This window comes from Nannospalax galili, unplaced genomic scaffold (assembly GCF_000622305.1).
Source record: "Nannospalax galili isolate Female #2095 unplaced genomic scaffold, S.galili_v1.0 scaffold54, whole genome shotgun sequence".
Classification (NCBI taxonomy): Eukaryota; Metazoa; Chordata; class Mammalia; order Rodentia; family Spalacidae; genus Nannospalax; species Nannospalax galili.
This window is the reverse complement of record NW_008341028.1, coordinates 8,899,382-8,911,622: the sequence shown is the minus strand read 5'-3', so window position 1 is coordinate 8,911,622 and position 12,241 is coordinate 8,899,382. Positions and strand designations below refer to the sequence as shown.

At 47.4% G+C, this 12,241-nt stretch overlaps 1 pseudogene; it reads right to left on the bottom strand.

The window, feature by feature from the left end:
• Positions 1 to 7,383: 7,383 nt before the first annotated feature.
• On the bottom strand, positions 7,384 to 11,365 carry LOC103736819 (annotated as a pseudogene).
• Between the last annotated feature and the right edge of the window lie 876 nt (positions 11,366 to 12,241).

The window sequence follows — 12,241 nt, the reverse complement described above, 5'->3', positions numbered from 1 at the left end:
TCTCTCTCTCTCTCTCTCTCTCTCTCTCTCTCTCTCTCTCTCTCCTCCCCCCATACTTTCTTCTCTGTACTGTGATAAATTCATCTCATCTCAAAGACAAACAAGTCAGCCTCTCCATCCCTCCTTCTTGCCCCCCCCCACACCTGTTCCCATATTTCCCACTGTAATGTGATTTTTGGTCTACCTCTCATAATGAAATGGATTTTGCCAGGACTGCAGTAGCCCCCTTGCCAGCACATTCTAGGGGTGCACTATTCTTTTACCCACCTTACTTGGCATGGAGACAGCACCAGATACTGCTGGCAGTTTCCAACTTGCTGAACCCCTGCCTGGATTCCTTGCAGCCCTCTGTGGGCCCACTGCCTCCCTGCCCATGGCACCCATATCCATGTCTCTGCAAGCTGGAGACCGGGGTGACAATTCTAGTTCCAGTCAGAAGGCCTAGGAGCCAGGGGCCCTGATATGTAAAACCTGGTAAAGGGTACAAGGCTAATGTCTCAGTTCTACCTGAGAGAGAGAAGGAAAGGGAGGGAGGGAGATATGGGGGAAGGGAGGGAAGGGGAGAGAAATGGAGAGAGAAGAGGAGGAAGAGGAGAGGGGAATGGGGGGAGAAGAGGGGAGGAGAGAAGTGAATTTTTGGTCCTGGGACTAGAAGATGCTGCCCGCATCAGGGAAGTGTCTTAGTTTTCTCAGTGCTGTGACAAAATGCCTGATGAAAGGAACTTAAGATCACAGTTCAAGGTCACAGTCTATGATGGCGGCAGGAGTTTATGACAGCTGGTTGCGTTGCATCCACAAGCAGGAAGCAGAGAGAGATCAATGCTGGTGCTCAGCTTGCTTTCTCCTTTTTATTCAGTCTGAGACCCCAGCCCATGAAAGGGTGCCACTCACAGGGTTGGGTCTTCCCACCTCAATTAACCTAATCTAGAAACTCCCTCACAGACATGCCCAGAGGTTTGTCTCCTAAGTGATTTTAGATCTTGTCAAGTTGACAATCCATATTAACCATTACAGGAAAGCTATCTGTTGTACCCAGTCCACTAATCAAACACTGTCTTTTGGAAACACCCTTAAAAACAACACACCCAGGATTAAAGTGTAATCAGATATCTGTACATCCCCTGGCCCAGTCACACTGACACATGCAATTAAGCATCCCTGGCACCAAGCATCACGGTATGCTGAGAAAGAGGGAGAGCTGTGGGTGAGATGAAGGGATGCCGGCCATGTCCAGAGCATCAGGCTTCCTTCTACCTCCTGGTTGGGATGCCTAGTTGTTTTGTTGTTGTTTGAAACAGAGTTTCATGCATCCCAAGCTGGCCTTAAACTTGCTATGTAGCCCAGGATGACCTTAAATTAAATTTCTGATCCTCCTGCCTCCAATTCCCAAGTGCTAGGATTATGGGCATGCACCATCATCCTGGGTTTAGGTAGTACTGGGGAAGGAACCTAGGGCTTACTGCATGCTAGGCAAGCACTCTACCAATTGAGCTAGACCCCCAGCCCAGAATGCTGAGTGTATAGGAATTGGATTTCGACCCGTCCAATCAGATGCTAGGGCTGAATGTCTCTAGAAGGAGGAGAAAGCCTCCTGGAACCTGGCTCAGGGATTCTGGGACTGCTTTGAAAGACAGAGCACTGCAGCACACAGGAGCTGGGACCCAGGCCATGGGGCCTGCACATGTCATTACCCCAAAGAGACATGTCTGACCATCCTGAGTTTTCAAAGCTTTGGATGAAAATCAACCTGTTCATGCTTCAGGAATTTGCTGACTGGCTGCAGTAGCCCCTAACCCTGCTCCCTGGGAGTGAAGTTTCCAGCAGAAGAAGGCCAGATGTGGAGCAGCTGGAGATGAACAGGAGGGGCTGGGTGAGGATGCAAGGAGGAGGGGGTGGAACTGAAGCTGTTGAAGTCTGAACAGGCCCCAGAGCGCCCAATAGACCTTAATATCTACCTGGATAGAACAAACACAAATCCCCACTGGAAAGGTACAGAACCAAAAATGTACTATGGCAAAGTGAGGAGGAAAGGTGCCTTACATAGTTCAAGGACCTGTCTGATCAGGTTATTATGGTCCAAGTGTCCTGGGTGAGCACCAGTCAGACTGAAGTATTGCTGCCTCTATCACAGTTCTGCCTTCTGAATGGTGACTTCTTCTTCCCTTCTTCCTATTATTATTATTATTATTATTATTATTATTATTATTGTTGTTGCCATGATTTCATATAGCCCATCCTGGCCTCAAATTGGATGTATACCCAAAGATGACCTTGCACTTCTGACCCTCTTACTTCCACCTCCCAAGTGCTGGGATTGGAGACGTGCTCACCACCTCCAATTTTATCTGCTGGGGTATCAAACCTGGGGCTCCCCTACCTCACCCCCAGGCCCATACACATAGACCTAGCTAGGATCCTGGGCAAAGTGGCCTCCATATTGAGTTTCCTCTGTGTGACTTTCCCAGGCACATCCCCAGGAGTGTCCTTTAATGTCTGGCCTGTGCTAGGGCCCAGGACCGACCTGAAGCTACCTGTCAGAGGAAGAAGAGTAAGCACAGGGCAGTCCTTCTGTGTACTTCCTACATGCTGAGTCTATGCAAAGCCTTTTGCACACATCTTCACTGAAATCTCCTTTTGATGCTGAGGCGTAGGTACCGCTGTTACCTATTTGACACAGAAGAAAACTCCAGCACTCAGAGTTAGGTGGCCTTGTCAAATCCACAAGTTTAGGGAGGGTGGAGCCCTGACTGAAATCCCAGAAGTCAGACCCCTATCTTCACAACCTCACTGAGATGGGGAGCAGAGCTAAAGAGCACAGACTGTGGACCCAGGCTGTTCAGAGCTAAATTCGTGTTTCACAGCTTACTGTGTGGCCCTGAGCAGCTTGCCTACCATCTCTGTGTCTTAGCGTCTTCCTTGGTAAAACTTCGTCATTCTAGTGCCTGCTTCATAAAGTTGTGAGGAGAGTATTTGAGTTGATACCATACCCAGGTCTGGCCAGGTACATAGTAAGTACTTAGTAAATGCTAGCTATTAGCTAGCTAATATTTGTATTACACAGATGTAAAACTTCAAAGAGAATGAGTCTTCCCCAAGAGCACCTGTGCTAACAGGACACTGTGTCTGGCTCTGGGTGGGGTGTAAGAAGGAGGAACATACGAAGGGATGACAGATACATACAGTAAGCTCCAAAGCAAGGCAGCCCGTGATGTATTCTAGCAAACCTTACATATGTGTCATCAGAGACAAATGAAGAAATTGCTCAGTTCTGGCTGGAAGCAGGGCAGGCTTCAAGGAAGAGGCACCTTTTGGCTGGGATCCTGGGTAGATGAATGTAGTTGAGGTAGAGGCAAGGAGGTAGGGGACATTAGTGCATTTGACTGGAGAGCCAGTGGGGACAAGTGGAGGGAAGAACTGAGAGTGAAAAGAAGCAGGGAAAGAGACACCAGGAGCCCAGACGGGTCCTTTGCTGCTAGCAGGACCCAGGTTCACAGCATGCCCTCCAACCTAGGCACTCTCCCTTATCCCATCTCTTTGTGCTCAGGCTGCAGATCGCTGACCCTCCATGCCACCTGGGTGGGCTGCACTGCTTGGCACAGGATCCCTGGCCTCCTGCCCTGCACAGCTCAGGGAAAGCAATCATTCCCTCAGCCTGAATGCCTTCCCCAGGCCTCTTCTCTGAACAAAGCCAGCATTTACAGACCCAGTGCAGGCCTGTTCCCACTGCAGATCCCTGGGGACAGAGGGTTTCCTGGAGAGCAGAGCCCCTTTCTGTCCTGTTGGAAAGTCATATGGAATTTGGGGCAGGACTGGGTGATGGCATTTTGCCCTTTAAACCATAGAAGGCAGGAAGCGAGCTGGAGAAGTCTCTCCTCCCCAAAGCCAGGACTGTTGTGCTTCAGGATTCAGGAAGCCCTCAGAGAGTTCAAGTTGAAGGGAACTGCTTTCCAGGTTATGGCAGCATGACGCCAGGCTGCTGAACAGGGCAGAGGAGGCCTCTAGCCCCACCTATGCTTGGCCAGTCTCCCAGGCCCAGGTACCCAGACCATTCTAAAACAGAGGAGGACCTCCTGGAGCTGATAAACCATGATAGACAGACTTTCTTCTAAAAACACAGTCAGGACAAATGGGAAGGGCCTGGAAGCTTCCAGCCGCTTCTACCCTCCTCACCAAGACAGTAGGGGCTGTCTCTTTGGACAGAAGAAGGCCTTAATCCATCCCATGTTCCTGGCTGACAAAGAATTCCCAGACATGGGGAGAGATGGGGGACCTGTATCATCCTGTGTCCTTGGTAGCACAGGCTCCAAACTAGCCCTACCTCTTACCTGCCCAAGAGATTTGAGAGACCCCAGAATCCCTGTCCCTCACCCAACTGTCCCTCCTACCCTTGCAAAGGCCATGCTGAGAGTCAGTAACTACAGGTTCAGGTTCAAGTGGGCATCATACAACAGGTTCAAGTGGGCATCGTATGACAGGAAGGGTCAGGGGCAACTTCCAGGCAGGGCTGGGTGAAGAAGGCAAGTTCTGGAGAAGATGTGGCCAACTCAGGAAAGAGAAGGGTACTGGAGGAACATTTTAACATAATTCTAAATCTGTCAGACAACAAAGAATAAATGGGGGGGCGGTGCCAGAGAACTCAGGAGCAGGAAGGAAGGGATGGTGAGGTGAAGAGAAAGAGGAAAGGGACCAGTGAGCAGGGGGAGAACCATGGGGCAAGGATTCCAAATCCTCCCTCTCACAGTAAGAGGATGGAAGGGAGAAGAGAAGAGCAGGTGGGGACGTCCTCAGCAGCCCAGCTGCCGGCTCTCAGGGATACAGTGTGCTATGTCCTAGGGTGCTGTTCGGTGAGTGCTTCTTCCCTGAGGTTCTGGAAACACCTTTAGGAATGCCTCACCTGAACATTGTCCAGGGCTGGCAGGGAATTTTTTTGACGGGGAGGGGGCAGATGTCATTGGTGGATTGAACCTAGGAGTAGTTGTTACTAGCCTAAATTAGCATTAGTACCCAATGCTTTGCCAGACGGGGCTCTAACCTGGCCCAGAAAAAAAAAAAAAAAAAAAGAGACCCTATTTCATTTTCATTTTTGACGTGGCCAAGGACACCCTTGAACTTCTGATCTTCTTGCCTCCATCTTCTCAGTGTTTCAATTAGAGGTGTGTACCACTAGATCTGGTTTATTTCATGCTAGAAATTGGACCCAGGGCTTTGTGAATGCAAGGACACTCTACCTACTGAGCTATATACCCAGTCCACAAAAGAGTCCATGAGACAGGAATTACTGCCCTCACGTTGAAGCAGACATTGAAGCCTAGAGTGCCTCAAGATCTGCCCATGGCCTCAGCCATGGAGATGCAGAGCTGGGATTTGAACCCAGTATAAAATCACAGGCTCTTTCTATCTGGCCTGGAAAAATGTACCATTCTTTTACCTGTTAGAGTAAGTTGACTTCGGACTCTGTCCATTTGTTAGTTGTAGCTGAAACCCAGGCTCTAGCAAGAGGCTAAGGTGGAGGAAGGGCAGGAGCCCAGGAGGCTTGAAGGCCTGGCACTGCCTCAGGAAGCAAGCAGGCAAGCTGGCCCAGGACTTTGCCGTGTTGAGTGTGTAAGGGTCCCTGCATCAAGGTCGGGCACTGACTCTTTCGGGTGTTTTGTATTGGCCTTGGGAAACCTCAGTCCAATTCTTCACTCTGCCCTTTCTATCTATATGATCACAGCAAGTCCCTTAACCTTTCTGAGCCTCAGTTTCCCTACCTACTAGAAACAGTGATCTTTGCCCATCCTCTATTGAAATTCATAGGACAGATTGCATGATGCTCTAAGCACTGGGAGCCCCAGAGGAATTTGTATGACGGCTTTGAGGGGGAAAGAAATGAAGGATACACACAAGTGTTGACAGGCAAAGCTCAAGACTCCTCAGACAAAGAGTTCCGATCTTGCTTCAGGGCCTCTGGGGACTTAACCCAGCTCCAGGACAAACAGCAATTTGCCTGGAAAACATTGACAAGCCAGAGTACCAGGTGGGCAGCTTCTCAAAGCCAACCTGGAAAGGAGCAGCCATTAATGAGGTGTGAGCCCTAAAGCCTGAAGTCCAAGAACCAGCAGATTCTTCCAGAGCCTGTCAGCTTTGATCACCTTCCTCCTATAAAACCTTAGTTCTGCACCTCAAATTCCTCTAGACAGAAGAATCAGTCTGGGCCGCCCATGGAATCTGTGAATCTGCAGAGAAGAAGGCTTTGAAAAACCACACTCAGGAACAATAGTTACCAGAAGTGTCTGAGTCTCAGATGAAAAACCAACACCCCAGCCCTGGCTTGCAGGGGTTTCCCAAGCATCCTTCCACGCAGTGCTTAGGATCAGGTTGCTACCTAATAAGATTAGCAAGAGGCTTGACCTTGAATGAGGAGCTAGTTTATTCTGTGAAAATAAACCACCACTGGACCCAGAGGCTGGGCTGGAGCAATTCTCAAGACCCTTTCTCAAGACATGAAAGATCCAGAGCACCTGTCAAGTCATGGGGCTCTGCCTTACCACTGCTCTCCAGTAGGAGTAGATGTCAGGATGTCAGTAGATATCAGAGAGGGGCAGTGGTCAGCTTGTCTATAACCTGCCTCTGAGTTCTTCATTGTATTTCCAATCATAGTAATCTATGCCCAAGATTTCCAGACATCAAATAATGCCATCAAATGCATAACAAAAACAGAATTCCCTGGATCCGCCCCCCCCATCCCCTGACCCCACACATGCATCCAGGTTTATAAATCTGACACTTTTTTTCTTTTCTTTCTTTTTGTTTTCTGACAAGTACAAATTATGTGTGTGTGTGTATATGTATGTGCATGCACACACACATGTATGGGGGTCAATGGGGATGTAACTCAGTTGATAGAGTGCTTGGCTAGCATGCATGAAGCCCTGGATTCTATCTCCAGTATTGTTAAAATTGGGTAATCCCAGTACTTGGAAGGTGGAGGCAAGAGGATCGAAATTTGAAGGCCATCCTTAGTGACATAGCAAGTTCAAGGCCAGGATGGGTTACACACACACACACACACACACACACACACACACACACACACACCCTAAGCCCCTCCTCTTCTTCTGGGAGTCTGTGATGGAAGCTGTGAAGGGAAATACTAAGCGTGTTGAGGGCTGAGTTGGGGCAGGGACTCCCCAGCCGAGGGCCTCTATCTTTCTGCTGCTTGGGTGAGTGGTCCAGGACTTCTTACTCTTTAGAGACCATGTGGACCATGAGATTCACCACCCTGTTGCTGTAGCCAAATTTGTTTGTAAATAAACTTAACAGAATTGTCATTGAGGGCAATGCCAGCCTCAGCATCCAGGTAGAAGAGGGAGGGGTGTTGCTGTTAAAGTCTCAGGAGATGACCTAGTCCTCAGTATCGCCCAGGATGCCCTCTGCTGCCTACTTCACTACTTTCTTGATGTCATTGCATTTGGCAGCTTTCTCCAGGCAGCAGGTCAGATCCACAACAGACACATTGGGGGTAGGAACACAGAAGTTCATGCCAGTGAATTTCCTGTTCAGCTCTGGGGTGACCTTGCCGATGACCTTGGCAACACCAGTGGGTGCAGGGATGCTGTTCTGGGCAGCCCCAGGACCATTACACCACAGTTTCCCGGAGAGGCCATCCACAGTCTTCTGGGTAGTTGTGATTACATGAACTGTGGTCTTGAGTCCTTCAATGATGCTGAAGTTGTCATGGATGACCTTGGCCACGGGGCCTGAGCAGTTGATGGTGCAGGAGGTATTGCTGACAACCTTGAGGGAGTTGTCATGTTTTTCATGGTTCACACTCATCACAAACATGGGGGCATCAGCAGAAGGGGCAGAGATGATGAACCTTTTGGCTCCACTCTTCAAGTAGGCCCCAGCCTTCTCCATGGTAGTAAAGACCCCAGTAGACTCCACAACATACCTGGCACCAGCATCACCCCATTTGATATTGGCAGAATCTTGACCCTGGAAGATGGATATGGCCATCTCACTGATGACAAGCTTCCCATTCTCAACCTTGATTGCCGTGGAACTTGCCATGGATAGAATCATACTGGAACATGTATACCATGTAGTTGAGGTCAACAAAGGGTCATTGATGGCAAGATCTCCACTTTGCCAGAGTTGAAGGCAGCCTTGGTAACTAGGCACCCAATATAGTCAAATTCTTTCTCTCTGACCTTTACTATCGTGTCTTAGGGATAAAACTAGAACTGCATCTCTGGAACAGGGAGGAGTGGAGAGTCCCTCCTAGCAATTTTCAAGCATAAAATGTATTGACTCTAGTCATCATGTCACACAATAGATCTTTTGAATTTGTTCTTTCTGAATGACAAAATTTTGTATCCTTTGGCCAACCTCACAATCCCCCATCCCAGCCTCTGGTGATGTCTTAGTTACTTTCTGTTGCTTTGATAAAAACACTGATCAAAGCGACTTATAGAAGGAAGAGTTTACTCTGCTTGCAGTTCCAGAGGGATTAGAATCCATCATGGCTGCAGGAGGAGGCTGGAGCAGAAAGCCCGCCCCCAGTGATGTGCTTCGTCCAGCAAGGCCACACCTCCTAAAGCCCCCCAAAACAGCACTACCAACTGAGGACATAATGCTCAAATACTTGGAGCCTATGGGGGGCATTGCATTCAAACCACCACAGGGGGTCACTATTTTAATTTCTGCTTCTGTGAGTTCAACTCTTTAAAGTTTCCTACACAAGCAAGATCTGCTTCTTGTCTCCCCATGCCTGTCTTCATTTAACAAAATGTCCTTCAAGTGCATCCATCATATTGTCAGTGACAAAATTTCCTTCTTTTTGAAGGCATACAGTATTCCATTATGTGTATATACTTTCATTTTTTTATGACTCAATATGTTTAATTCGTGTTGTTTGCAGAATCTTTGGCTGAGGGGTTATTTACAGTAGTAAGGACACTTTACCAGTGGCTACACCACTGAAGAGAATTATCCCCACCCCAGAAGCATTAATTGCTGTAGATCCTCAGGGAGGGGCTTGTGAGCACCTCTCTTCTCCATGATGGGATATTGAGAGGCCTAATTGTATACAGATCTTGTGCAGGTAATCATAGTTGCTATGGATTCAAGAGTTCAGCAGCCCTGTCATGACCAGAATATAGCATTTCCCAACATTTGTCCCCATTCTCCAACTCTTCCATTCTTTCCACCTCTTCTTCTGAGATGTTCCCTGAGCTTTGGAGGGGATGATGCATTTGGGGAGATGTGCCATTTAGGGATGAGCATTCAATAGTTGCTTATTCTCTGTAGTGTTTTTTTTTTTCTTTTCTTAAGATTCATTTATTTTAATTTAGGCCTATGAGTGTTTGCCTGCATGGATGTGTATGCACCACATGCATACCTGGTGCCCACTGAGGCCAGAAGAGGGGGTTTGATGCCCTGGAATTGAAGTTAGAGACATTTGTAAGCCGCCATGTCAGTGTTGGGTCCTCTACAAGAGCAGCAAGTGCTCTTAGCTGCTGCACCATCTCTATAATCCCCCAAGATATTTTTAATTATGTGTATGTAAGGGAGTATATGTACATGAGTGCAGTTGCTCAAGGAGGCCAGAAGATGGTGTCAGATAACATGGAGTTGGAGTTACAGATGTTTTAGTCCCAGCACGCAGGAGGCAGAGGCAGGTGAATCTTTGTGAGATCAACTCCAGTTTGGTCTACATAACAAGTTTCAGGCCAGACAGAGATAGAGGGAGACCCTGTCTCAAAAAGTTCAGAAAATAAAACTAAACTAAACTAAATAAATAAATAGCATAAAGCAGCTTGATGTGGTGACACATGTTTTTAATAGTCCTAGCACTATTGGGAGCCAGAGACAGGCTGGTCTCTGTGAGTTAAAGGCCCACCTGGTCTACACAACAAGTTCCAGGCCAGCCAGGGCTATGTAGTGAGACTCTATCTCAAAAAGATTAATAATAATGACTTTTGCTTTTCATGAGCTAACAATGCATTTCCTTTTCATTTGTTTGCTTTCTATGCAGCTATGATTAATTTAGCCCCTAGCTTACAGCCAGTTCCGTAAACATTTCTCTACTGAGTTAAATACACCATGTAAACTCAGGCCCTCAGTCATCTGCCACCCTTTAAACTGTTCTGTCCAGGCTGGAGAGATGACTCTGTCATTAAGAGCACTGACTGCTCTTGCAGGGGGACCTGGGTTCAATTCCCAGTACCCACATGGCAGCAACAACCATCTGTAACTCCAGCTCTAGGGGATCCAACACCCTCTTCTGACCTCCATAGGCACTGCACAACATGTGCACTTACTTGCATGCAAGCAATACACTTATACACATAAAAATTAAAATAAATAAAATAATAAATAAACTGTTCTGTCCTGTCCTTTCCTCCCAGGAGGAAGTAGAGCCAGCAACCCAGATAAACAGGTTCCAGAGCTCCTGCCTGTGATGAGTAATTCTATGTGTCAACTTGACTGGCCAAGGATGACCAGATTTGATATGATTTGTGAGTGCACCTGTGAGTATGTGCCCATGTGAGTAACAGGGGATCACCTTCCCCAATTTTGATTCCCAGCATTGCATGTCGGGAAGCATAGGGGATCACCGTCCTCAATGTGGATGGGCATCCTGCAATACAGTGAGGGCCTGAATAGAACAAAAAGATGTAGGCCAAAGGGATTCGCCCCTGTCTTCCTGACTACCTGCTGATCTGGGATACTCTGTGATCTAGTTGCTTTCAATTGCTGTGATAAAAACACTGACCAGGGGCTGGATAGATGGCTCAGCGGTTAAGAGCACTGACTGCTCTTGCAGAGGACCCGGGTTCAATTCCCAGGACCCATATGGTGGCTATGAACCATCCTTAACTCCAGTTCCTGGGGAATCCAAAGCCCTCTTCTGACCTCCGTGGCATTGCACAACACAGGTGCACTTACATACATGCAGGCAATACACTCATACACATAAAATAAAAATAATAAATAAAATGTTTTTTTTTAAAAAAAACACTGACCAACTTGGGGAGGAAAAAGTTTATTTGACTTACAGTTCACAGTCTATCATCACGGGAAGCTAAGGCAGGAACTCAGGACAGGAATCTGGAGCCCAGACCATGGAGGTACGCTGGTTTCTTATACAAGACAGGACCACCTGCCAGTAGGACTGACACTGTCCACAGTGGGCTGGGCCCTCCTGCATCACTTAACAATCAAGAAAATGCTTCACAGACATGGCCACAAGCCAATCCAATGTAGGAAATTTGTCAGTTGAGGATCCCCCCAACCAGGTGCCACGCTGACAGCTGAAGCTATCCAGCACATCCTGTCTCATCTGCTCCTTACACCATCGGCCCCCACCCACCGCTGCCATGCTCAGACCTTAAGACTCACTAAGTCATAGCACCAGCTCTCCTGGCTTTCCAGCTTGTAGAAGGCAGATGGAGAGAGCCTTCATCCTGCATAACTGTGTGAGCCAACCACACTGTGGTGGGGCCACATTGACGAGAAACTTAACTCTTGGAGTAGTTTAACCAAGAGTGGGCCTGATCTTGTTCTGAGGTGTTCTGATTCCTCTTAGAACTATTGTCCAGAACTGAACTCTATTCTCTTCTGTTTTGTTCTATCCTACTCTCTAACAAAGAGTTCCACTCCCCCCTATTTATTGAACACCATACCATGCATGCTATGAACAGTCTTTGGTAACAGTTTTACAAAGGAAGAAGTTGTTTGTTTTCTGATCCTATTGGCTCAGAACAGCTCACAAAGCCACAGAGAGATGTCATCAACCTAGGCCCCATGTTGCTTGCAACATTTGTAGGGGAGACACTGTGACATCATGGTTTTTTGTTTTTGTTTTTTTCGATATCATCACTGTCACATCTCATGCATACATACATTTTTCTGATCAGTGGCATAACTGAGTCACAAATAGGGAACATGGTATAAGATTAAAGCTTTGTGTAAGAGTTGCATGAGGATTCCAAATCATTGTAGAACAGACGACATTGTTTTTCTTTTTTTATTTGTTATTTTTATTTTGTGTGTATGAATGTATTGCCTGCATGTATGTAAGTGCACTCATGCACAATGCCTGTGAAGGTCAGAAGAGGGCATCAGATCCTCTGGAACTGGAGGTACATACAGTTGTTAGCTGCCATGTGGGTGCTGGGAATTGAACCCAGGTCCTCTACAAGAATTGCCAGTGCTCTTAACTGCTGGACCATCTCTCCAGGCTTAACATTGTTTT